The sequence below is a fragment of the Xiphophorus hellerii genome, chromosome 3 (genome assembly GCF_003331165.1).
Source record: "Xiphophorus hellerii strain 12219 chromosome 3, Xiphophorus_hellerii-4.1, whole genome shotgun sequence".
NCBI lineage: Eukaryota > Metazoa > Chordata > Actinopteri > Cyprinodontiformes > Poeciliidae > Xiphophorus > Xiphophorus hellerii.
In genome coordinates, this window is record NC_045674.1 from 4,946,606 (window position 1) to 4,970,915 (window position 24,310).

The following is a 24,310-nucleotide window of genomic DNA, read 5'->3' on the forward strand; positions in this document are numbered from 1 at the left end:
GACAAAGTGTTGAGAGGCTTTGCTTGGCTGTATCATCGTTCCAACTTTGAAGGGTATTTCTAACATCCGCTACCTCCAGCTGGTGCTTCCATCCCCCTGGCACTGCCTCAGCTGCTGGTAGCAGTCTACGGCACAGGGTTATGGCCCCTGTCACTGGCATCACACAAAGGAAGCAAATGAGCCAAGCGCGCATAAACACGCTCACACAAGCACAGGACCACACAGGCTTCCATACATGTATGGAAACAGAGCCACAGACAAAAAGCTTCCTTATTTTCATTTCTGAAGCGTTTCTAATATCTTTGCTTGTGCTCATGCATTTACTTTAACATACATTTCAAGTCAGAAGTTTTGTTTCAGTCATTGTGGAATTTATATTAAGATTTTAATGATTTACCTAAGCTGTTCTTTTCCATCATACAATGATGACTCAGCATACAAAACTGGAGTGCAAAGCTGCATTAAGGTGAAACCATCTGACCAAAATTGCTCATCTTAAGAAGGCAGGAAATATGGTTAAAAAAAGAATCTGAAACAAAAACCAACAGAGAAGGACAATTGCACAAAGACGGTGAAATAATGAAGACAGGTAACTTCTTACCTTTTCCAACTCCCTTCTAATCAACAATTATGGTTTTGATGCTTGTTTGGGATCATTGTAGTGTTGAAAATCCTTTCTGAATCCAACTTTCAGCTAGGTATTTTTAAGGGATCAAGCACGCTTTTATTCTGAAGGCAAAGTTTTTTCCTACTGCTTCCTGGAAAACGTGACCATAAAACAATTCTGCAGATCTACATAATTGTCGACCATGTTGGGAGCTAATCATGCTCCAACAGCTAAGGTTAGTTTGAGTTCAACAGAAGTTTTGCCTAAAGAAAGTAACATGTTATTAGGTAAGCTTACATTTCTTGGAGGACGCACACATGAAATGGAAATTACATTGTTTTGTTTGTAGTTTTGTAGTCTGGCTTTTAGTTTTACTCATACCTTAAATATAAAATAAATCATAAACATGCATGTTAAATTGATACAATTTAATCAACTTTAGTGACTTACCCAACTAACTGTTGAAGTTTTTTTGTTTGGCAGTTCTTCCTTACCCTTTATTGAGAAATAAATCTTTTAAAGGACTTTTTTTCCTCCTCAGAGCATTTAGATATCCAATATATAAAGACTTAATAAATCACTGTTCAGGTAAATTCTCTATTTCATTCGTCATGTATTAGATCAGGAGCCCAGGAACAAATGTGAAGTCAGCACCATTGTCTTGTGTCTGTGATCATGCTTAGGGACATTCTGTGATGCCTGGTGATGCGTAGACAATAAATCTGAAGAGTCAGACAGTGATTGAAGAAGTGTGAACTACGATGACTGATCAGTCAGTCAAATCACATCTACTCTGTCAGCTCCTTTCAGACTGTGCTCTTTTATCTACAGAAAGCACCCAATTGCTGAGTACAGTGTCTCTTCTGTCAAAAGTAGAGCATATATGCTTTTTTTGCGCTCATTTGCAAAAAGTTTTAATCCTTCCCAGATTGGCTGCAATTTAAAGGAGCTTAAATGGAAGATGTTTAAAAAAAAACTCGTCCTTTCTTCCCTGAAACTCTGATGTTCAACATGTGAAGCAGTGGCACCTCTCACAATGAAACAGGTCAAAGCAAAGTGCAGAGCTAACACTTTTTGGAAAGACCAATTATAGCTGCCATAATCTACAGCGGTCTTAAATTAAAGCTTTAGCAGAACGGTGGGATGTTTTCCTGACAGTGGCTGGGGGTTTACGAATCAATGCATTGTACTTTTAATTACAGAGTCACACATTCCCATGAGTCACCACAGCATAATGATGCTTCATGTTCTACTTTTTATTGAAGTCTTTCTTTGTATGTTATGTTGGGAAGCTTTCTGTTGTACTGTCCACATGGTTGGTGAAGGTTTTGACACTTTTTAAGTAAAACAGATTGTGACAAGTGGATAGAGAGCCATGTGAACAGATTTTTCTCATCTCATTTGTATATTTTTGGTGTGATATTGTACAAAGAGTGCTTTCAAGATCAAACTGAGTACCTGCTCTCTGTTATTCATAAAAAAATTGTATTTACCTTCCTTCAATAATTAATGCTTTCATTGCTTCCTGTCATACAAAAGTATGCTAGCAGCATTATGTAACTTTGAGTCCTACTTTTTCAATTCTTTTCAGTAAGCATATGCACATGATAATAACTCATGACATTCAGTGAAATGAGTTATCCAATTATTTGAATAATGTGATGATAATATGATTTATTACAGGAGGAATGAGGTTATGTAACTCACCCTAGGGCAGCCAGACTGAAGGCCTCTCAGTTTGACATCAGTAAACAACCTATCCTTATATATGAAAATAAGAATTGTGGAGCTTTATAATGGGATTTAAAAAAAATAAAAAATGTATAAGAACCCTGAATGCTATCATTCAAACGGGTTCAGTCACACTGAAGGTCACATTTGTTGTAAATTTAAAAGCAGTGTATGTATAGAAATTTGGAACCACATTTGGAACAGCAATGTAACAAAAGTAAAAATCTAAACATGTCTAGATGCAAAGAAGTGAATCATATGCATGTGGAACTTTTGTTGCAGTCATGTGTGAATTACCTCACTTTCAATGCACTGTCATGTTGCATATTATGTTTATTTTAGGGTGAAAGGTGTAAAATGTATTGTTCTACATTATCAACAGATAATATCATTTCTGCCATGTCACCATGTCATTTATTTCCATAATTCTTACTGATTCAACTGCCTTTAATGGGAAGGCATCAAAGTTCAGAGGTGTATATGGTCTATAATGATGAGATCAGTGAATCCATATTGGTGCAGGAAAAAATAAGTAGTGTTATTATTGGTTCATTGAGTAGCACTTTCATCAGCTCAGTAGCAGCAGTCCATGTTTGAGTCCTATATGGCGTATAGGATGTCCTAAGATAAAATAAGATGAACTTTATTGTTCTAAGGACAAACACTAGGCGCTGCAAATTCCAAAACTATAACCGTCATATTACATTCACACTTAAAATCACTTATATTTAAAAAAATCCATAATTACATCATTTTATAACATTATTCCCTCATCAAAACCATACCTGGAGTGTTAATCTCCACGGGAACCATTCAGGGGTGCAAAATGCCTGGAAGGACTGAGGCGCAGCTTCTCCTCAGAGCTACAGTGTCCAAGCTACTGAGCTTCTGCCTCCAAGAGCAACCAAGCAAGGAGCTATGACTCCTCCACACAGCTCCTTGAGACTAGCCAGCCGAAATTAGCAAATGCCTGGTGGAATTGTACATCTGCTGAGGTCATTATTATCTACTTTTCAGTGCAACACTGGTAAAACATTATCAAAGGGATGTTAAAGGGTTAAAAAAAGGAGTGATATTATGATAACTTCCAGAAGGCAGAGATTCAGAAAGAGCAGAAGTTTTTAAAGAGACAGAAGCCCACTTTCAGGGTGTTAAATTATAAAGTCAAGTTGCGTTTAAGTCATATTTGATATATACAGCATTTTTATAACAACTGAAGGTAACATAGTAACATGGTTGGGCTATAAAATGCTACTACATGCCTGGAAAATACATAATGTACTGCCCCTTTAAAAATATCAGTAAATCTGAAATGAGTGATTAAGTCTTAAATGGGGTGGAAATGAAATATTTGTCACTACTGCTATTGCTAACTGGTACACAGCTGGATGGCTTCTGTTGAGAGTACATCCTTCTTACTCTGTCATTTTGTATACGCTGAGTAAAATCATTAGCTGAATGTTTGCAGTGTAAATTTATGGCATCTGCTCCCTGTTAGATTAGTAATGAGCCTCTCACTTATGCACTGCATGAGACCTGTGAATTATATCAGGCTGTCAGGCGTCTAACTGAGAAGCAAAACAACAGAAAGAAATTAGAAAAGTTCTTTTTCCTAATATAGTTTTCCAAGTGAGGGTCAAGAAGTACTTAATCAGGAGATTAAATGAGCACCAAGTTTGGGAGACTGTGGAGCAGGTTCCCATTAGGTAGACTGACAGCGGTGGGAAATCATCTGCAATAACTGCAACCTCCCCTGCTCCCTGCAGATGTACAGTAATTAGCCCATCCGCTTATAATAGCTTAACGATTAGTGGCATGCCACCATTTGTTATTTGGGAGATTTGCTTTGTTGACTCATTTGGGAGGTAACTGATATGCGTTTTTTGATGCGATTACTCATCATTAAGGATTTTTGTCTGTTATTGTTGTTGACTCTTACTGAATGAAAACCTATTTAATATAGACCAGGGGTGGAAATTGTTTGAGTTGTTTCTTTTTAACAGGTAAACAATATTTATTTTCATGGAGAAACAGGCTGAAGTTTTCACTAGAGGTTTTTTACCAGCTTGCAGAAAAGAATAGTGGAATGTAATATTGCTGTGGAGAGTTCAGTTTAACTGCATATCCATAATCTTACAATTAATAAAATGCAAGTGGCAGGGAAAAAAAAAAGTTTTTTCAGCATCCTTTGGTCATAAGAAATGTTTTCTGTATACACTAATTTGTTTTCAAAGGCATGTGTCAAACAGCAAACACAACAACTCCAAACATTAAGCTGCTTACACACAGATATGGTAATAAACCTGGAGTTGTTGGAACTGTAAGGTACCAATAGGACACTTCATTGAACTGGCTGTGAAGGTCGACCTTCATAGTGAGCTCAATGGCAATGTGAAAGATAATTCTGCTGGGCAAATCTGAGCCAGTTGTAAAAGTTACCATTAAGTTATACCAAGGTGATGCTTTCTCTCTCCTGCTGCTCTTAATTAATCTGTCTCCCCTCTGCCATTCCATAAAATTGTATCATAAAATTGCATTGAACTTGGCCAAGGTGATATAAATTTACATTTTAAAGGTTTAATGCACAATTTTCAAAGTGAGTACAATATTCTAATTTGATCTGATTTAGCCCTCAAATTTGTAGACAATGGACTGTCGCTTGCATTGAGTCTTTAACTCTGCAGCAATCCCTCATGCTGATATGCATCTGTTGATAGCAAAAAGAAAACTCCCCTTTACCAGGAATTGTTTTGACAATTTGTTTTCAGTTTGTTGGATGGAAATATCTTGCCCATCTTAGATATATGCATTAGATATATGCAAATTCTAGAGCAATATTGTAACATTTTGTCAGCCAGTTTTATGCAGTATGTTAAAGAAAAATCTTCAAACACAGTCGTGTTCTGCACTTTGCAGTAACTCTAACGCTATGTCTGAATAAAATGCTTAGTTTTAGTTAAAGTGTTGAATCATTTCAAGCTGATTTATAATGGACTTTAATTTCTTTATATGATAGCTCCTCTTTTTCTGATTGGTTTTCTCTAAAGGCTTAAAGATAAACCTTATGAAGGAACACTGCAAATGTTGGCCTCTGTGTCATTCACACTGCATGAACACACAATGTGTGCTTTAGTCACACCATGCACCCATTCAAACTCAACGACTGGAAATGAATAATTGTGAATTACAGCCAAAGAGCTGCAGTACTTAAAGGGTTTATGAACTAATTATTTTTCCTTTGGTGCCCATAGAGAACCACTCTGGAAAGAAACTGTGGCAGAGAACAAACTTAAATGACTTTCCCTCAGGACAGTATTTCAACAATCCTCACTCATACTTTTCCCCTGCTGTTCATCTGTGTTCACTGCCTTATACTGTACTAAATGAAGTTTCTGACTTTATCCCTCTCTTTGTCTCTCAAATGGCTGTTTGAGTCACCGGCTGTGGCAGTGTGCACACACCGCCACCAGAATGTTAATAAAGCATGTTGAATAATGTCATAAAATCATCGCTCATATTTTTATAACCCCCATTTCAGTGTTGCTGCAAATATTAAAAAGTCAGCCTGCAGGCAGACATATTGCCTGTGCTGCAGAGGAGGGGAATGATTCCTTATACAAATTTACTCTCCCAATGTCACCATCTGTTTGGACAAATAATCCGTTTCCCTGAGGATCATCACCAATGGCTTGAGATGTTGATGGAAGATAGAAATGCCATGCATAGCAATTATTGATTAAGCAGGCATGTGATCAATAAGCAGTGATCAGTGGAAGAAAAAGCTAGGTGAAGCACACAACGCCTTGTCCTCTCACTGACTGAGTAAACACATGCTGGGCTATTTTTACCTTTGCATACAAATAATCTGCAAGCATCCATCGAGGCACGCATGCAGCACTGCTGGCCATGAAAACTGCAAACAAAGGCAATTAATCCCACATAATTTGTCACACGTACTGCAGTCAGGTGGATGAACGAGATAAGAATCAATGTATAAACATAGGTGCAGCCTCTTTGGAGCAACTCTATCTTTCACAATGGAAGGGTGACCTTTAAGAAATGTTCCTCACAAACAGAAGCAAATGATCAACGGCTCCACGGGATGAAGAGGGAATACACGCACAGTACCTACTAATCAAATGAAAGTGCAGAAAAATTGTATTAGGTTGGAAAATAATTGGGTTAGAGCAGTTGAAGGACAGCAGCAACTCCAGCTGTTTCAGCTCAACACTGCATACAATATGACACGGGCCTTCATCCATTTCAGCACACAAATAAAAATAATAGTTTTTTCTCAAAGATGCTGAGGCAATAATTGTGGCCATTCCTCTTCTTCTTTGCAGCAGAATCCAAACAAGTAAACTATATATTTTGGGAATGTTGTGTAGTGGTGTGTACGCTGTTGCCTTGCAGAAAAAGGATCCCGGGTTTGAATCCTGGGGTCTTCCTGCTTGAAGTTTGCATGTTTTCCCCATGCGTGAATAGGTTCTCTCCAGGTACTCCAGCTTCCTCCCATAGTCCAAAAATTTGATTGCTTCTCTAAATTGTCCACAGGTGGGTGTGTGTGTGTATGCTTTGTTGTTTTTCCTGTGTGTCTCTGTGTTACCCTGTGATGCAATGGGACCATTGCATGAACCAGTGGTTCATAACAGACCACTGGATATAAGCACCATCTTAACCACTGCACCAGCAGAAAGTTTGGCAGTTTCGATGCAGATCTCATTCATTTAAATTTGTTTCTCGTCTCTCCCCTGCCTGAACTTTCCCTCAGCTGCTTCCACTTCTCCCTGATTAGCTCTTCTTATTCCTTGGCCACTTCTATATATCCCTCAGTATTTAAGTTCTACTGTCTGCATTGTTCTTCACTGGGTCCTCCATCCATTTTCCATATTTTCTTGTTTTCCTTGTCATTATTGCTCTGTTTCGAGCTCCGTGTTATACCAGTTATCCCTACTGTTTTTGTCTCTCTCCAAGACCAGTAAGTTATCTTTCTGTTCCACTGAAATCCAGCAAGTTTTAAGTCAGCTCTCCACTCTGGTTATTCCTTAAAAACACCAAAAATGACAATACAATATACTATAAGTTGGATTATATGTGCAGATATTTATGCAAAACCAAAATTCAACCTGATTGAAATCTGTGAGATGCTGAGATTGGCCAAGTCATAGAAAAGCTTTTTGTCTTGTTTGCAGTCATCAGTTTATCACTTTGTAACTCTCGTCACCCTGTCCTCTTGCCAACCCCTGTTCCGCCTCTCCTCTCCCTGTCTTTTTCACTCTCCTGTCTCTTTAATCTCTGTCTTGCTCTTCCTGGTGCTTTCGCTCAGCCGTCGTCTCTGGGATTCTAATGGCTTCTGTCATTCAGGAGGATGTGACAAGGGACTAAGAAAGGGTGGCAAAATTTCCTTAGGCAAAGATTTGACAAACATCCTAATTTTTTCTGGACTAAACAGGTGGGTTAATTTTTAGCCAGATCAATAAATGTTTTAAAATGTTAATAATTAAGTGCAGATTTTAAAGCATCTATACTATCTCCAACATGCATTTATTAAATTGTAGGTTTTATAATATATTTGTTTATACTACTCAGCCCAGTCATGGCCATAAATATGTTTTTGACATTGAATTAATCACAACAGGAACCAGCCACTAACCTCTAACTTTTTATTCTTTAGAATTGGCTAAAGGCTACACAGCAGGAAGGGTATGCAATTAAATAAACAAGATGGTGGTGTAGTACAAAAGTAAATTAAACCTTGGATACTGATACATGATTTGACACTATAACCTCAGAAAATCTGTACCTGGTTTATAGTTCCTACAATCAAAACATGTCAGTGAAGGTCATCGTTTATTCAAAATGTAAGCAATGTGTACACTGTATTTTTTTGTGAATTTGACATAGAGTGGCTCTTAAAAGTGTGCAGGCCCAGTTAAATTCTAATGTTTCTGATATTTGACAATTGTCCACCTTTAGTGTGATAATTTCTGCACAACTTTTAGAGACAATAATGTAAAAATAATTAAGTAAAGCTTCAACAACCTGGCTGCATAAGTTAAACATCATTAAACTACTTTGTTGAAACAAAGGTGACTTAATTTTAATGATCAGTCATCTTTCTTCACTGCTATCTCACGGTAAATAGGCATTAAGATCTGTAAATCCATCTCTTGTTCACAGTTGGTTTTTGGCTTTGCACAGATTTTTTCTAAGATTTGTTCTGGTCTATGGAAGACCATGTAAATACTTTTGTCATGTAAAGCCATTCCTTTATGTATTTGTACTCAAGGTGATGCTGAAAGATGAAAATGAGTTTGGTTCTAAACTGACCAGAATTTGGAACTGTTCAAAATGTTCTCCACCTTTCCTCAAACATCAGCTCTACCTCAAACTGCTGAAAAACTGCTGAAAAAAATGCTGCCATCACCATGTTGCTGTGGTAGTTAGTGCAACAATGTTTCTGTGCCAATCATATACGGTTTAATTATGTGTCCCCAATAGTGTGGTTCATTGAAAACCACACTATTGTGTCTCACAAGGTATGAGGAGCCTGACCTCAATGTTTTATTTAGAAGGAAGAATCTTGTCAGCCTCCCCAAATGGTTTTCATTTATTTTCTGTGTAAATTCTGGGAAAACATTAGTTTTTTTTGTCACTGATTTAAAGAGATGTGTACACCTTGTAGAATCTACTTCCTAAATTGTGAATTCTTATGTTAAAAGAGATTGTAACCGTTTATTTAGGAGAACAGCTCTTTAATCACAAGTTGTTAAGGAGTTAAGTTCAGGAGCAGGAGCTGTAACACACCTCTAATTATTCTCTGTTCTGTTTATATGCGACTCATCCATACACACTTGGATTTGTGCTCTTGACCCATCTCTACCCATTATCTATTTTTTTCCTCAATATTTCTCTTTTATTAAATCTTTCTCTTATCCATTCATCCATTTATTCCATTGAACTAATTTATTTGTCCTTTTTGACCCCTTTCTTGCCCCACTACTTCCAGGGTTGTCAACTTTCACTCTTTGAGTATGACTAAACCCTTTCCAATATTTTCCTCTCTTACTCAGTCTGCTTGAATCTCACTGGAAAAAAAATAGAAAAACAAAATGGAAGAATACAAAACAAAGCACTTCCATCACCCCCACAGTGCTGTTTGGGATCGTTCATTCGAAACTCTGGAATTTTTAGTGGCTATTTTTTTTTTCTCCCCTCCAGGGGGTCTTTTTGTGGCTCTAGAGTCCCTTATATGAAAGTAGGCTGACAGGAAAGGGGGAAAGACATGCGGCAAATGTCGCCGGGTCCGGGAATCAAATCCGTGACGGCCACGTCGAGGACTCAAGGCCTCCAAACGTGGGTCGCGCTAACCCCTACGCCACCACAGCACGCCCTTAGTGGCTATTTCTAAAGGAAAAATAGCCACCAACATGAATTCATAGTCAATCACTACATCTGATAAAGAAAAAAAGCAGTTTGAATTTCATTGTGTTTCTGTTTTGATAACTTCTTTTTTGTTTATTTATTACAACTTTTTGTTATGTTAGTTAATTTATTCTCTTATTTCACCTCTTTTGCCATGGAATTGTCATTCACTGGATTTATGCTGTATTATTCCTTTGTGTCTCTGCTCTTAGTGTTTCATTTTCCTCTGCCGATCAGTTTGCTCGTCTTCCCAGCTGTTTCCCATGCTCTTCTGATTAGTCCTCCTTGTTGCTTTGTCAGTTGAACCTCTCCTTCAACATATAAGCTTGTCTGTTCTCACTGGCTTCTTCCAGTGCATAGCCTGTTTCCAGGTTTTTGTTTCATGTCTTGTATCTTCCCACATTGATGCTGTAAGTCACCCATTGTTAATTCCTATTAAAAGATTCTCCTCTGCAAGCTTCTCTGTGCTTGTGTCCTCTATATGTACAAATTATGACACTTACATGTATGTAGATTGCTGCCATCGTGTCATGAATTTTTTTCTTTTTTTTAAGCTTTCCAGACAGTTTTTAACACTTACCCAAGCTATATTTTGACATGAAGATGAGCAGCGTGCATATTGGGATAATCTAGTCTTTCTTTTGCTTTACACATTTTCTTCCAAAGAGTATTTTATATAGCAAGGTTAACACTTTAAGCTGTCTTTAGCTGCTCCTGTTTTTACTTTAATAAAAAGAGATTCAAGGGTTCTCATGGCATGGTACAGTCAAAAGACCTTCTGAGAGGTTCTTTATTGTAAAGAAAGAAGCAAGAATTTATACTTTGTTGACGCTTCTCCTAAATGTCTTAGTAAAGCTTACCCTGATCTCAGTTAAAAGCAGAGTTTGAAAGCTGAGACACTCATTAAATAACATTATATTGCAGAAAACAGTAGTTTTTATGTGGTTTAAAAATTTACATTTGGTTATTTCTGGACACAGACTAGCTCCCTAAAAGCCTCTTCCAGTGATCAGAGAGCTGCATTAATGGTAAATGTAAAGCTTTGTGAAAAAGCAAAATACTGTACCGCTATAGCTTTGCATTTGTTAAATAAATGGACAGCTAATGCACAACGGGACCCGGTCTAAAAGGTACTTCAATAATGATGTGCATCAGTATACGCAGAGGGAGAGCTGGCAGTGCAAACTAATGTTAAGCTTGATATAAACACTTTGGGAAGCTTTTAGTTCACAGAATGCTCCATCACTTTCTCTGCATGTACATTTGTTCAACAGATGTTTAAATAGTGACTCGAAAAAGTCAGATATTTTTTAGAAACCTTTTTTATTTAATACATTTAATAGGAAATTGAATTGGTGAGGTGATAAAGTTGGTTTTGTATTTAATGCAACAACCTAACAGAAGTCTCTTCACAGGTAATCTGGTCATAATTTAATGTGCTGAATAATTTTTCACTATCTGATACTTTCAGTGTTTGATTTGTCTTAAAGCTGTCATTTTTTTATTCATGTCTAAATCCAATTCATAGAAGTAATGATTCGATGAGGCTGGTATGCAAAGAATTCTTGCTGAAAAGTATCTTCTCTGTGTTCACCACATTCAGTTATGTTGGATATTATCCAAACTTGGGTCAGTGTTTTTAATGTCATGCCTCGATTAAAAATACCACTGGTTCATGTTCTCTCTGCTTGTACACAAAAATTTACTTGTAAATGTATAATGCTTAAACCATGAGTCAATAAATTAATCTGACTCCTGCTAAAATAATGTAACTTAGTGGGATTACTGTGGCTCAGCTGATGAGTAGTTGTATTGCAAGCGGAAAGTTGTGAATTTGATTTCAATTTTGATTTACTGAGTATAGACTTAACAATTTTAGAACCTTTCATCATTTATATTGTAAAACACAGATTTAAGCAGAAAGTATAGTGAAGACCAAGGTAAAGAATACTGAATCAAAATGACCATGATGAATAACTGACCAGAGAAACTCATCAAATCCATTTTTAAGGGGGATTTATTATGCAGAAATTACATTTTCCACATTTTTCTTCTTCCATTTTGTTTTCTACTGCTTCTAAAAACAGCTACAGTCCTTAAAAAAACACCCATTTGGTTTTTGCCAATAAGTTATTGCTTTTGGTGTCTGGACAATTTACCATTTCAGGTTTGGTCAGATGATTTACGCTGTAAATGCGCTGTACGGTGGCTGCCGGAAGGGATATGTTTTGTTGTTATTCCAACAAAAATACTTGCCGTCTTCTTGCTGGTTGTGCCAGAGGCTCTATTTCTACTTTTCAAAGATGTACGGTTGTTTGCAAATTGCTGTTTGCAGCCATTTTCACCTGCAAGTGTTAAAGGTTGAGTTGGGAGGCGTGGCCAGCAGCAACTTGGATTTAAAGAACAAAAGGTCCTAAACATCTCGCTCTGAATAGACCACAAAATTGCCAGAACTGACTGAAGAATGAGCAAAATCAGTAAGATTAAGTCCTATCCTAACCTATTCTGCTCAAGGAGGCATAATAGGGCACCTTTAATGGTTGATAATGTAATTTGTGAGTCTCAATAGTTCTTCTCTAGGCTATTGTGATTACCAGAGAGCTTCATCGAGCTTTCCAAATGAGGGTGATGTATGAAACAGATTCTTCCAGAACTGTGACAATGAATGAATAAGATGACTTGTAAAAATGCAGAATGTCCATGCAAATCAGTTTTTTATTACATGCATTGAAGGACTCTGCATAACCTCAATGAAGAAAGAAAGATAAAATAAAGCATCCTACCGCATCAAAATCCTTCACAGAGGAACTTAAATCCACTACACACAGAATTAAGCAACATTTGGGAAATTTATTTTATTAAAATTATACATTTCAGATAAAACTGAGTATTATCAAACAATAGGTTATTAATATGCTTTCGATTTGTTAAAAACAAATAATTCTGAAGTGGTAAGTAATTTATTTCACCTGATAATTGTGCAGTAAAGAATTCATCATCAAACTGGACAGATGCAAACCATAATGTTTTCATGACTTGGCATTCAAATATCTGTTTATTGGAAAGTGTATTTTTGAATATTCTCTTAGGCAAGGTTCCCTCTGAAGCCAAAGATGAATGCCAGCAGACACCCACTGATGGCATGTGAGACAGTTTGGTGTATATATTTTTATTAAACTTGATGTCTTTTAGCAAGACTTCATCTGCTGTTGTTGACAGGAACACTGACATTCAATTGAAGTAACTCCCAGTATTACATTTAGCAAATATATAAAACTCTGAAAGCAAGGCAAGAAAACTTCCAACTTCTAAGCCTCTGAGATTCTCTATAGGCTTGTTCAGGGTAAGGAAAGCGGATGGATAAATGATGGAACTCTTTGCTATGAGAAGCTACAGTATTTTTCCTGATTTGTAGGAACTTGATGAGTTTTCATTACTGGTCTGTCAGCTCCCCTCATCAGAGGTTCTCACAATCACAAAGCTCCTCAGTCTTACTGCTGTCAGCACTCGGCAAACAGACTCCAACTCTGTTTACAGACCAGAGTCTGCGTTATTGTGGAATTAATCTTTTTTATTCATTCACTCCAAAATAGAACACTCACAAATTCAGCAACACAAACACACACATGTCTCACTCTTGGTGCAGATCATTAAGAGGCAGCTTTGAATTTCTTGTTTATTTCAAAGCTCCTTTACATCATCATTACTTTGTGTGATGGCGTGGGCTTAGGTCCTCGTCACATCCATGCCCATGTTGCCAATAAATGTGTCCAGCCTGGCATGCCATGAAGCTGGATTAGTTATCTTCTTCATTACCTATCTCCAGTCAGACATTGGGAAATAACCTCCAACACCACACATGAATTTACATGCTTCCAGGTGATTAACTCCACTAATTGAGATGGACTGAGGTGCACCGGCACAGTGCAGTGTCCTTATCACATTCAGTTCAGTGCAGCATTGATTATTTTCCCACATTTCATGCATTTTCATCTGAGCAGGTGTCAGAGGGTTCTTTAGCATTCAGACCCCTGCTGTTTTTGTCATTTTGGCCACTTCATCAGATTAGCACCTGTGGTGTCGGGTGAATGCAACTGAAGAGCAAATTACCGGCTGATAAAACAGAACAACACAGGAAGTCAGTTCATCATTCACAGTTTAGATGAATCAATAATGCACCAAAGATTAATAATCATATTTAACTAGATTGATGTTTTGTATGCGTGGGAAGATTATATTTGTGTTATTTGTAGTTAAAATACAGGTGCTCAGTTGTAACAGTCTGATCTGTATTCATTGTTTTACCTTTCTTTGCCCTTGTTTGCTTTGTCCTTGGGTTAGTTTGTGGTTTTATGCCTCAGCTAAATTCAATACCTTTGTTTTCTGTTACTGTGACTCTGGACTGTGTCTCAATTCTGAGCCCCATTTCTTAATTTAGTGACAAGATCAGAAAATGTCATTATAAAATAATTTGTCCCAGCCTGAAGTCCAGATGTGCTGCACCTTTACACGAACAAATAGAAATGCAACAGTGTTTGAGGTTGAAAAGACTGAGAGTCAGACTGAGCCTGTTGAAGAGAAATGTGCAACTGGGATTGAGGTCTATAAAAAGCCTTTTCCATCAAGGTGGGGTTTAGATTTAGGCCAAGATAATCCCAGATGGTTGGCGCTAAAACAGCAAAAAGTACTATAGCCCGGGATGTTCCGCTGGAGTGGGGGATCGATGCAAGGCTGAGATGAGGATATGAGTGGGCTAAAAGTGAAGAGAGGAACAAAGGCATCCGATCAGAGCAGAATGAGAAGAAGGTCATGCAGTGAGCTGCAGATGATCAACAGGATGTTGTAGTTTATCTCAAATTTACAATATGGCAAGGTGCTGATACAACAGCTGGGATGATATTGGATATCAGCTGCTTAAGTTAAGTTGATATTTGTTTTGAGGTTTTTTTTATAATCAATTGTTTAAGGATTTTGCTTTTCTAAAAGCTGGGACAGGTTTTGAACAATGCTTAAAACTAATGGAAAATGTGGCAGACGGAAGTGAGGCGTTCTGGAAATATAAACAGCAGGCCTAAACACCTCCAGCTGCAAGCAGAAGTTTGAATGTAATGCTTAACAATTTTAGTATTAAGCCAGAAAAATGTTTCCTATTTCATGCTAAAGATTAGTAAAATTCATTGCAAAAGTGCACAATAACAAAGTTCTTGTAGTCCTTTTTCACTTTTAAGCTATACAAGACAATCCTAAAATGAGTTCACAATTTGTTTTCACAAAAAAACATGATTAAGTTAATATCTCATTCAAAGCCAAATTAAATTAAAAACATTAAACCAGATAATTAAAAACAATAATACTCCAACAATGTAAAAACCAGAACTGTTCCAGTAAAATGAACAGATTCTGTTCATGAACAGATGAACAAGCCTATAGAAGAATGAACAGAAGAAACTGACATCTTCTGTTGATGAAATTGACATCTTAAACATCTTAAAGAAAAACGATAGAACTATTCTCTGTGTGCGTATTGTGAGATGATAAAATAATTATAAATATTTTTTGTTGAAATTTCTCTGATTTTATATTTACAACTTAGCAGAAGGAAAAAAGTAGATAGACATCCATAGAAATGCAAAAAGATGTTAGAAAAATATTCTAGATTTCTGCTTCAGACAGATTTGATATATTTTAACAGATTGTTCAACAGATTATTTAAACAATGATTTTGTTACTGCACAGTCCTGTCTGCTCTTTTCTGCGTTCCTGCCTGTCCCCTTTTCTTCCTGCAACCCTACATGTGAGGTCTGATTGACTTAATAGCTCATTCACTTGAAGTGATTACAGCTTTATCAACCTCCTGCAGGTGTATTACACGGTCATTTTGTGCTACAGTAAAGAGGCACATATTTGTAAAAATAGAATAAATTCTTGTTCAAATGTGTCCTTTTCTACCAACAGATTGTATATTTTTCTTAGAAGTACTTGGAGAGATGAGATTAATTTATCTCAGTTTTTCCAAAATACCATGAAGTAGGTAAGGACCAATTTAATAAGTCATGTGTAAGAAAATATATCTGCTTGGAATTTAGAAACTTAGTAACTTGCAAAGGCTGCAGTTCTGGTAAAGATGCTTAAAAAGCTTTAAAATAAAAAATAAAATCAATCATTTAAGACATAATGTTTGAAAACGTTTTCTACTGTTCTTTGTAGATTGATTTACTGCCCTACCATCCTATTTACTGTGATTGTTGACAAACGTAGGTACTTGTTGTAAAGAAAATAATTATTGTTTGGTGCTTAATATAGCTAATCCACGACATGTGTAAAGGTATAGCCAACACTTTAATTTGGAATAGTTTTCTGTTGAACATTTGGGAATTCAGCTGAAGAAGCAGGCCAAAGCAGGGCCTTTTTTCCTCCCCCGCTGACAGACACAAAGCTATAAAATTTACACTCTGATAGGAGTTACAGACTCTTTGGCGCCTCTCCCCGTACCTGGCGCGGCCCAGGACGAAGTCGTCCGCCCTTTGACTTAGATAAAAGCCAGACATCGGAGCTGAGATAGGGGGAGTCCCAGGATCTCTGGGTGTTGAGGGAGTTTCTGATTGGTCAAAGAACGGAACGCCTTGCCTGCATATATTAAATAGGGAAACACCTTTTTACTTTAAGATTCCGTGTTAAGAAAAAGAGAGAGAGTTTTTTTACCATCTTTTCTCCACGTGGGCGCCTTTGTCTGTCTTATGTGTTCGTTTGTCTTCCCTTGTGTGTCTTAATTCTTATGAAAAATGCATATCTCTGTTCCTCTGCAGCTTTGTTGTTCATTGCTTTGTATGAGATTAAACTCTGTGATCTGTGACGTCAACACGCTTTGTTGTTGTTTCGTTTTACCAGCACGCGGTCGCTGCACGTCGCTGCACGGAGAGCGTCACTCGCCAAGGACTCGGAAGATCCCGGGCAAGATTAAAGAGGAAAAGAGCCAAACGTTTTGTCCAAAGCTAGCATATAATGATCCTCATTTTTAATATTTGGGGGCTTCGTCCGGTTCTGGAATCTTGGCGGGTGGCGGTCTCTCCCCGATCGATCCGTTCGGCTCGTGCGGTAAGACGTTTTTTAATTACTCTTTTGTTGTGCGCAGCCACGCAGAGTCTCGCAGCTGCAGGAGAATACAGATTGTTTTTAAAAGAGTCTGTTGTTTACTAATTGGACGGAACGTGCACACTACAAGTGATCGTGGCTGGTCGAGACAGTAGGAGTTTACGTAGCCTCTGTCGGAATTGCTGGGTTTGTTAATTGTCTTCTTTAGCCCTGAGGATTCGTTCTTGTGCCTCTGAAATAATGAATTTTTAAGTGCATGAAATTTAGTGTGGGCTTGAATCGGCCCGGAGATTTGACTCAGCTCCAGCGGACTTATATTGACCTACCTCGGTTAAATCACCGGTCTGGGATGGAATTTAAGGATTGAAAAGTATGTTAAATTAATTTTTCTCTGGTGAAACATTGAAAAGGAGTTGAATCGCTCTTAAAACAGGACTTATATTGGAATCGAGCTGAATCGCTTTTTTGGACTTATATTGGGTTTTGAGTTGAATCACTCTTTAAACAGGACTTATATTGGACTCGAGCTGAATCGCTCTATTGGACTTATATTGGCTTTTGAGTTGTATCACTCGGAGGACTCAGTTTACAAGTTGGAAAATTCACAGGATTGGGCCGAGTTGCATCACTCGCGGAGAATATAGGACTAAGTTTATAAGTTTGGAAATTAATGCAGTTTTTAGCCGGCATTTTATTTTATTTTATTTCTTCCCCGTCTGTCTTTTACGTTCGTCTGAAACCGTTTGTGTCTCTGTATTTCTCTGTGTGTACTGATTTGTGTGCCGGCTGCCGTGGAAGTGCGCTGTTTGTCCTCCAGAGTTTTGTGGGTGTCTGTGTGTATGTGTGCGTGTGTATGCGCTAATTGTCTGTGCGGAACGCTGTGTTTGTAAAGCGCTGCGTGTGTGAATTTGAGTTGATTTTGCTGCGTTTTATTGTGAAGTTATTATGGACACTGAGTTGCGACACGTGCTATACGCTATTTTATGGTCGGGGTTCGTCTTAACGGGGAAAGTAGAACGATGGCGAAAACGTGGTCGTTTAGTTTAAAACATAAATAACTAAATAAAATAAATAGGAGTTCAGTACATAACACTGGTACCAGAAAACAAAATTATTGGTTGTGGTTTGATTTTTACATAACTTTGAGATGTCTCTCTTTTTAAACGTGCACGGGGAATTAAAAGGTTCCTGACGATTGGACTTTAAAATTAATTAAATTGACACATGAAAATATGTTAATAAAACATTGGACAATTCCTGAAGCTTCAGTAAATTTGATATAAACTTCAGTAAATTTGATATAAATTACAGTTAAATTTGATAGAATAATGACCACAGACTGACACTTGGGGACTGATGAAATTTTGACTGACTATAAAACCTGGCCAGATGTGTGTGTTTTGTGTTTTCTGTAATGTGTTGTGTGTTTTTGTTTGTGTTATAATTCATGTTGGTTTGACAGAGTGTGTGATTGGAGATAAAATACCATTTGGTATTTTATGTCATATAAATACTGAATTTTTCTCAGTGCTGTTTGATGGTGCAAAATTTCTAGTTTTTACAAACATCCTCTGTGTTAAATTGAACTAACTTCTTAAAATTAAACAATAACAGCAGTAAGTGTGACCTGCAGTGTACAGTTTGGAAGGTGATTAAAGGATAGAATCTTGATAAAATACATTATCTGAACAAATTGTAATTACAATATGGGTTCTACGGTTAAATAAATGAATAAATAAATAAAGAAAGAAAGAATAAGCCAAGAAAATTAGGTCACAGAGGATTCTAGAAATGCTGTCTTGGCAAATTAATAGTTAAATACATAAATATGCTGAATGAATAAATGGCTAAATACATGACTGATTAGGTAGAGAAATAAATAAAATAAAACTGTGTATAGAATTGAGAACTAAAATTGTGGATAAAATGTTAATTATTCCTTCTACGCTGAGAAGGTAGCAGAAAAATAGGATAAAATACAATGAGTTAAAATAGGACCTTTTCAATGGGTAGAGGATACAGATAAAACAAAGATCTTTGGAGAAACACGCTCTAGCTGTAAGGGGACTTGCAGCCCCCCTTGCAGCAGGAGGGCCACAGGGCTGGGCTGTAACTGCTACCCCACTAGATTCAACTGATTAACATGTGGAGCCTCTTTGCATACCACTGTAGATTATAGGAAGTTGTAGTGAGTGTTTTTCATTGCATTGGGCAGGATTTTGATGTAGTTTGGTTTCCTAGATTTAGTGAAACATTTTCTTTTATTGTAGATAGTTTAAGCATGCAACTACATAGTGCACGACGACATAATGTGGAAAATGTTAAATATAAGTTTTTAGCATCACAACACTGAGTCTGTGACGGCTGTCCTGACTGTCACACGCAGGTAATGTTGGTAATGATTTTCTGGTTTCTTTTCATATTACTTTATATAGTGAGTAGTGAGTAGTTTAGATTTTTATCTTTAACTTTGTTTTCATTACTCTGACTTTTTATTTGGCTATTTGTGTCAGTTCTTTGTCTATTTTGTTAAATATAACAAATTACTTTCTTTCTTTTGAGTTATCAGTTTCCTCTGGACCCTTCACCAGGGGATAGGGAACTTTGGTCTTTAGTTTAATTTCTTTCATTTGTAGATTTGGTTATATTCTGACCAGTATTTTTCGAAATTTATCATTTTTAGATTTTCTTAACTAAGACTATATTTTTTCTCTTTCAACGTCTCTCTGGCTGGTTTATGCATAACCTTCACTGAGTTTTTAATTGGTATACACGTTTTGTCAAACATTGCTGAAAATTTTTGAGAAGTTTCTACGACGAATTATTTGATAACATGAGAGTGAAATTGAATACTGAGCTTTAAAACTGTAATGTGAAATGTTTTTTTTTTGAAAATAGTAATCTTGAAGGTTTAAAGCATGCTATAATAAATTGTTCTATTTGTTTTGACAGTTTGCCTGTTAGGACGGGGCGGTATTGGGTAGAATTTCTCAGTAAAATAATGACCCCGTTTAATCAACATCGTTAGTTAACATATTAGGTACTGATGATACATTAGCCAGTAATGTATCATACAGAGGGAGAATATGTTATGGGTTATTTTTATATTACTTAATTAGATTACTGAAACACTTATATTACTTAAACAAAACTTTTGAAGAATATGTCTGATATGTGCTTATTTTAAATGGATTTGAGTTGTTCTCCATTAAAAGATTTTCTGACAATGGGCTAAGGTATGTTGATACAATAGATAAATTTATAGTGATAATGGAGCATATTTTGGTTAATTAACTTGGGAAAATAATTATAGAAATTAAAATATTATTGTGTCAGCCATTTTCAGAGCATTAATTTAATGGAGCATGAATGTTTTAAGAAATGTTTTGAAGAATCTGTTCTTGATTAAAGTTATCACTAATCAGTAAACGTACACAGGTGGGATTATAATGATTTTTCTAAACTTGATTTTTGTTTTGATTTACATCCATTTAAAACGATTTTGAATAAAACTTTAAATTCGACGACAAGTATAAGCCTAGGTACAATTGGTGTATTTTGAAAATGTCTGGATTTGTTTCATTATAATTTCTCCAAGTCTAACTTTTGAATTTTGTTTAAGGAACGCATGTAAAATGATTTACACAGATAACCAATAAGATCTAGTTTGTTCTATGAAAGTAATTTAAACTGGACTGTTTAATTCACATTGTTATTCATTTTTTGGTGGTACATGTAAGCTTTACAACTACATTTTTAAGTTTTTGTGATTGTTTTGTTTCGTTTGTTTAATCCTATTTTTACAAGATTGGTTTAAGAAAAGATCTGCATATGTTTAACATTCTGGGAACATGTTACTTTGGAAACATGTCTTTTGAAGCAAATGATTACAGGGTTTTGGTGTTTTCCATCGGTTAGGAGCTATAGTATATTATAATAGAAACGTAAATTGAAGGGATCACATCCACCATTTGATGAACAGAACTGGACAGAGTAGGAGATAAGGTTTCACGTGATGTGTTGCTCATGGTTTTACACACAGACTGCCCTGGAGCTCGGAGCTCCAGGACTCTGGACTCTGTCATACAAGCTGTGTCATGCGAGGCGGGGGTGGGGCTGCTTGGAGAAGCGGCTTCACACTTATTTCGAAGATAACAGCCACAGAGCCACGAGCGTTGGAGGATTCACTTGAACACAAAGTGAATTGAAGATGTTTGTGTTGAATTACACAAATGAATGATGCCTTTGCATAAATCTGATCTCTGTTTTGTCATTATAGTTTTGCAGCTGGTTTCCTGGTGCCCTGCGGATGTGGTCTCCTTCAAAGTCTGCGTTCTTTGATAAAAAGGATTAAAATAATTTCCCTGGATGGAAAATAACAAAACAAATTTATTTTTAGGTGAAACCATCGTTTGATTATGCTGACTGTAATGAAGATGATATTAAAGAATGTGGTAATTGTGTTTCTGAGGCTAATGAAATTCATGTTGAACACAAAATGTCTGTTTAATGACCTGTGACAGGTCGTTTCTTGAGGTTTCCAGTCGAAGAAGATCAGGCTACAAGAGGATCATCATCGACATTAATTTTTATTGCGTCTTTTTCGTTCGTTGGGAACTTTGAAAAGGACTTTCGTTTCGTTTTTTGCGCGCATTTTTTGAACATTTCCTGACGAAGACTTCATATTTTTTAAGAGACTGTCGATGGACATTTAAAAAAAAAAAAAAAAAACAGAAAAAGACGAGCAACAGATTGTAATTTTGTGTCTTTCTCATTGGACAGGTTGTACTTGGGTGGTGAATGTTGTCTTTTAAGTTGCAGAGCATTTCTTACTAATTTTACTATGTATGTCCCTGTTTTATTTTTTCATTTTTCATTGTGCACTTTGGGTTTTGTTTATCCTGTGTTTTTGTTTTATGATTTTATATTTCTGTAAGGATGAGTCGTTTTTACCCTTGGGTTTTGTTTGAAAAGGGGGAACTGTATATAATTAGGCTACGTCAACCTTTTGTTTTCTATTTTTTGTTTTGTTTTATTTTTTTAATACATAGTTTTGGTTCTGCATTAGAAGGCTTAATCAATTTTTATTGAGGTCTTTTTGAAGACCTCAAAAGGGGGAACTGTAAAGAAAATAATTATTGTTTGGTGCTTAATATAGCTAATCCACGACATGTGTAAAGGTATAGCCAACACTTTAATTTGGAATAGTTTTCTGTTGAACATTTGGGAATTCAGCTGAAGAAGCAGGCCAAAGCAGGGCCTTTTTTCCTCCCCCGCTGACAGACACAAAGCTATAAAATTTACACTCTGATAGGAGTTACAGACTCTTTGGCGCCTCTCCCCGTACCTGGCGCGGCCCAGGACGAAGTCGTCCGCCCTTTGACTTAGATAAAAGCCAGACATCGGAGCTGAGATAGGGGGAGTCCCAGGATCTCTGGGTGTTGAGGGAGTTTCTGATTGGTCAAAGAACGGAACGCCTTGCCTGCATATATTAAATAGGGAAACACCTTTTTACTTTAAGATTCCGTGTTAAGAAAAAGAGAGAGAGTTTTTTTACCATCTTTTCTCCACGTGGGCGCCTTTGTCTGTCTTATGTGTTCGTTTGTCTTCCCTTGTGTGTCTTAATTCTTATGAAAAATGCATATCTCTGTTCCTCTGCAGCTTTGTTGTTCATTGCTTTGTATGAGATTAAACTCTGTGATCTGTGACGTCAACACGCTTTGTTGTTGTTTCGTTTTACCAGCACGCGGTCGCTGCACGTCGCTGCACGGAGAGCGTCACTCGCCAAGGACTCGGAAGATCCCGGGCAAGATTAAAGAGGAAAAGAGCCAAACGTTTTGTCCAAAGCTAGCATATAATGATCTTCATTTTTAATATTGTCCATCCTTCTTGTCACATTTCCTACTCTGTTCAACTTTTAACTGATTACCCTGACTATAGTTTTGCTTTTTACTTGTAAAGTTATTCTTATATTTTCATTTAATAATTTTCTTTTATATCCAACAAGCTGCAGTCAAAGTGACCCAAATCACTACTATGAATACCCTCCTATCCAGTGACGTGCGGTGAGGTTCATAGCTGGTGAGGCACTGACGTCATCAGAATCAGATTTGCAAATAGATGCATAGATTGACAGCAGTTTACAGGTTATGTTTCACTTCTGCATCCTTATACATACAAACTGTAGCTCACAAAACACACATTTCCTTAAAAAACAAAACAAAATAAATGTTATTACTGTCTTACCCCTGTAAGACAGTAATAACATTACTGTCTTACCTGCTTCGATTGAAAGTCCACTTGAGAAAACCTTTTTAGTGTTGTAATGTAGTCATCCATGTCGAAAGTCGGGATAAGCGAGAGGAAAAAAATCACTATCTCTATTATAATCTATCGCTGCACTTGACTTGCTTCCCGAATCGTTTAGCCTAGCTCGCTGTCACTTACTCGGCAGTTGAGGAGTGAACAAGACGAACGTCTGGGATCTTGAGCGCCCCCTGCCATGAGGCAAGAGAACTGCCTGCCTCACCTCGAACCTGTTCTCTGCCGTTTATAATCGCTCATTACACGAAACACGTTACACAAACACAGTTGGTGACAAAAAGCACTGTACATTATATACATAAGCTAAATTATTGGAAATAAGTTCACATATTAAATTTGTTTAAACCATTTTATTGACGCCGTACAGCAACATGCTCTCTCCGCTTAGCAGCCAGCGCAGAGCCAGGGGTTGCGCAATCCAAGGTGAGGCAGCGCTCGCTGCTGCCTCACCGGCATCGCTTCCAAGCATTTGAATGGGAAAATAAGAAAATTCAGCGATTTTGAACAAATAAAAATCGAAATTGGTGAAGCTACATGAAAAATAAATATTTTTTAGTACAAACCACCGGATGAATATAACAATTTAAATTACTTTATGATTATATATTTTCTTTCTTTCCATGATGGCTGGTGAGGCACTGCCTCACCTGCCTCCCCTGACCGCACGTCACTGCTCCTATCTCCAGTTCCAAAAAAATATTGCAAGACAATAACACACTCACTACCTTCCAATCTTTATATTCCACATTTCTGAGTGGCTATATCTTTTTCTCCCATGTGTAGCTGCTTCTTCGCAATAAATTTAAACAGAAAAAAAAAACATAGAGAAAATTCAGAACTTTATCTCTACCTCTGCATAAAATTGCCTTATCACATATATTTATATTGGAAGAAAGCTTTAAGGGTGATGGGGGCAGAAAAATAGGCCACAGTAAAACGACAGGGGTCTTTGAGGAGTTTTATCAATATAAAAAGACGAGGATGTGTTTTCCATTTGACCGTGATTAGAAAGCTCAGAATGAGGATACTTCAAAAATTTGATAAAAAAAGTTAAGGTCAAGTATATAGCAAATTCAAACTGTGTGGACTGCAGCACCTGTGACTTGTCAGTAAACAGTAAACACAATAAGA

At 36.9% G+C, this 24,310-nt stretch overlaps 1 long non-coding RNA gene across 1 annotated transcript; it reads right to left on the reverse strand.

The window, feature by feature from the left end:
- Nucleotides 1-6,535: 6,535 nt before the first annotated feature.
- LOC116715312 (uncharacterized) lies at nt 6,536-23,713 on the reverse strand. Its single transcript, XR_004338180.1, has 3 exons — nt 22,900-23,713; nt 19,550-19,554; nt 6,536-6,546 (listed from the first exon to the last, which is right to left on the reverse strand). It is a non-coding gene; the product is annotated as an uncharacterized LOC116715312 (long non-coding RNA).
- Between the last annotated feature and the right edge of the window lie 597 nt (nt 23,714-24,310).